At 40.1% G+C, this 3,785-nt stretch overlaps 1 protein-coding gene across 1 annotated transcript in view; it reads left to right on the forward strand.

Annotated features, from left to right (window-relative positions):
- Ctps2 (CTP synthase 2) overlaps window positions 1-3,785 on the forward strand; it is a 122,242-nt gene that overhangs the window by 116,384 nt on the left and 2,073 nt on the right. The window lies entirely within an intron of this gene.

Here is a 3,785-nt window from a genome sequence, read left to right on the forward strand (position 1 = left end):
GTAGACCAGGCTGGCCTCGAACTCAGAAATCGGCCTGCCTCTGCCTCCCAAGTGCTGGGATTAAAGGCCTGTGCCACCACTGCCCTGCTATCAGATGGCTTTTAAGCCTAGATGGAGACAGGCTGGTTCTTCACTGCCTCCATACCTCTGCTATTTTCTCAGAAAGTTAAGAAAGAAAGTGAATAAACAAAACAGAAACTTTGATGATTCAGTGGATCTGTTTATTGACAATTACTCAGTATGTATAGAGTAGGATTGTTGTTTTCTAGCCTATATTTGTAGACCTTCTCTGGTAGTTTCCCTAGTGTGAAAGAACAAAACTAAAATTTCACCAGTTAATGTATCCAGAAATTTATTGCTACCAGGTCAGCAAGTGCTTGGCCAAAGTTAGGGATGGGTCAGGCATAGAAGGGTTGCTCTTAACGTAATTGCTATAGATTAGTTGACTTATAGTAAAGTTTGTTGACGTGCTAGTTTATTTGAAACTGAATAAGGCAAGGAGAAACCCAAACAGAGCCCATGGCTCAGAGCAAAACTTGCATTGCAGAGCTAACTTACAGAGATGATGTATGGATTTGTCCTTTTGGAAAAACTATGTGTGACTGAAGGTAACCCAAACATCTCATATATTTCTTACCTTAAATTGTTATATTATGCAGATTGTTTTTCAAACACCCAGACATGAGGAATGTGAAAGTGGAAAATGTTGATGATTCTGACTATAAATCATAGTAATGCTGTGATCCAAAGTGGTTAGGGTTTCAAGGTCGGTTTAGAGAGCACTTTACCCCGTGTGTCTGTGTGGACTGCTAGGTGATTCCTGGGTCTTGAGATAGCATGCTTGTCTTCTGGCTAACTAGTGCCAATTTCAAGCTTTGTGGAATATGTTTGCAGAAAATGACCAATTTTTTTTCACAGTGAGACTTCTGTGATATTAAGTGCTGGTGTGAAGCGCAGTACCTGCATATTGGGAGGAGCTGTGATTCTTAAACACTGAAAAGAAACTCAACAGCTCAACAACCCCATCATTGCCTTTGACTAGGAAGCAGGAGTATAGAGTTGTGTTTACCATTGTCTGGTTCTTTCTTGTTGCTGATAGCAGGTGGAGAAGCAATCTCTGCCTTTATTCTGGTACAGCTTCTGGTTGAGGCTTCCATTACAAAAGAGATTAATAACAGAAACACTTGACATAGCCAAGTCTGGTGGTACAGCATCCCAGTTGCTTGGAGAAGGTGAGACAGGAAAAGTGAAAGTTCAAGTCCAATCTGGGCAATTTAGTGAGACTGAATTTGTTTCTTTCTGAAAAGAAAGTAAACAAGAGGGTTGAGAAGAGAGTGACTCATGTCTGTAATCCCAGTACCTAGGAGGTAGAATTGAGTCTGGGCTACGAGCCTATGAGAGACCTTGCTTCAAATAAACTAAATAAAACAGGGATATAGTTCAACAATAAAATACTTGCCTACCATAGGCAAAGCCCTGCGTTCCATCCCCAGTACCAATCCAAACACCCTTCCCCAAATACACACCTATTCAATATATGTATACACACACACACACACACACACACACACATATGTATATATGGCACAGGAGTCTTTTCAGGAAATAAAGACTGAAACAGAGAAACCTTAGTTTGTTCTTTTGTTAATCACCACACAGGTCAAGAATAAGACTACTACCACAATTTAATGTCAAATTTGAAGGAAGCTTTAATTAAATACTGGCCAGGAGGATGGGCTCTGGCCAGGACCACTCTAGGTTCTCAGGAAATGGCAACAAGTCACATTTTTCAGGAGCTTAAAAAGACAAAATCCACAATTCATTATATTTCCCATCAGGTCAAATCAGGGTGTATTTCCTGTCATGTACTTCCTGCCCATATGTGATCAAGCACATAAGCATATCCAGTGCAGATGGATCAAACAAACTTGTTTAAAGGAGTAGTAGACTCCATTATTCCAGGGGATATATCTGTTCTTGGGCTTACTAGTTAGAGGCATTTTTGTTTCATGGATCTCTTTAGGCACAGTAATTAAAACCTAAAATGTAACTGGCTTTCACACTTTCTTTCCCTTTCCTTCCTTCTTTCTTTCCTTCCTTCTTTCTTTCCTTCCTTCCTTTTTATGTGGCTTCTGGAGATTGAACTCAGGTCTTTAGGCTTGCACAGCAAGTACTTTCCCTGTTGAATTGTCTCACTGACCTCGTTAGTTTTTTTTGTTATTATGTATCTCATGAACAGCAGGAGAGGCATGGAGAAATATAAATGGACAAACAGGATGTGATGTCAGAATAGTTGACTGAGAGAACTCAGCAAAGCTGGTTTATTCAGCTGCTTTGGTATCTTCAGAGATACCTTCCCTGTGTAGGGAGGCATTTTAGGGTCTCATGATCTGCTTCAGTGGAAGGTCAGATGAAAGCCCAAGAGTCGTTAACATATGCTATTGTAATGGGGAGCCAACCAGAGAAGACCACTCAGACACAGCTTATAGCCAATTGAAAGTCTTTATTCCAGTTTCTGGGACTACTTTTAGGCATTCAGGACCCAAGTGTTGCCCAGAGATTTTAGAGTAAGAGGCTTTGGAAAACAAAATTCACATCCTGTTATCTTGCCGGACAGCTGCAGGGGGAGGTTTTGCACAAGTAAGCATTTAACCAAAACTAAGATAAGCAGTTATGTATCACACAAGCAGGTAGCTGTTTAACAGAAGCCAAGATAAATCCTGGCCTTGGGTTCCTAGAATAGAGTTGGGTAATTTTCCATGGGAGTTTCTACCAAGGAGATCAAATTCTAGTCAAACCTAAAATGGCCTCATCAGGAATAAATACAAGATGGAGGAACCTCTGTACTGTCTTGCCCTGCCACACTATCTTAGATTCCTTCACTTTAAAATGTTCACTATGTCAAGGTGTCATATTTTAGAGCAGTGTGTCCTGAACCTTCTCATTGCCAGAGAAAATGGTTGTCATTAGAGGGATGAAAAAAATGAAAACTCCGGTACGGAACTAATAGCTCATGACCTTGGGAACAAATTGACTTCAACAGGATCAGGACGAAGTGGTGTTCAGCCCTAGATAGAGTGAGATTTAACCAAAGTCTAGATTGACATGAAATAAAGGGATCCATCAACTATGCTTTTCCTAGAAACAAACAAACAAACAAACAAACATAAGAGTTCTGGCTGTGGTCTGCTGGCTCCTTGCTTTTGGTCCCATGGTGAGGCAGAACATCATGGTGGGGGCACATGGTAAAAGAAAATTGTTTACATTATAATGGCTAGAGGGCAAAGGGAGAAGGGCTGAAGTCCCAATAGCTCCTTCGAGGTGTATCCATAGTGACCTCATTTCCACTTGTCTCCATTTCTTTCTTTTTTTTTTTTCAAAAATCTTGTGTGTATGTAAGATGTGTATTCAAATACATGTCTGCCACAATGCTGAGAATGGAGCCCAAAGAACAACTTTGGGAGTCAGTTATCTTGGAATCAAACGCAGGTCTCGTCTCCAGAGCAAGTGCTTTAACCCACTGAGACATCTTGGTGGCCCTCTTTCTTTACAAAATGATTAAAATTAAACAAAAATTTAAGGTTTTCCTTATAGTATATATTGAGTACCGAGAGTATTTCCCCTTTAGATAAAACATTTGTCTTTTTGAGATTGGGTTAATTCACGTCATATGATCATCTCCAGTTGCATCAATTTTCCTGAGGGTATGACTCACTCACTTCTTTCTTTCTTTCTTTCTTTCTTTCTTTCTTTCTTTCTTTCTTTCTTTCTTTCTTCCTTCCTTC

The sequence above is a fragment of the Mastomys coucha genome, chromosome X, assembly GCF_008632895.1.
Source record: "Mastomys coucha isolate ucsf_1 chromosome X, UCSF_Mcou_1, whole genome shotgun sequence".
NCBI lineage: Eukaryota > Metazoa > Chordata > Mammalia > Rodentia > Muridae > Mastomys > Mastomys coucha.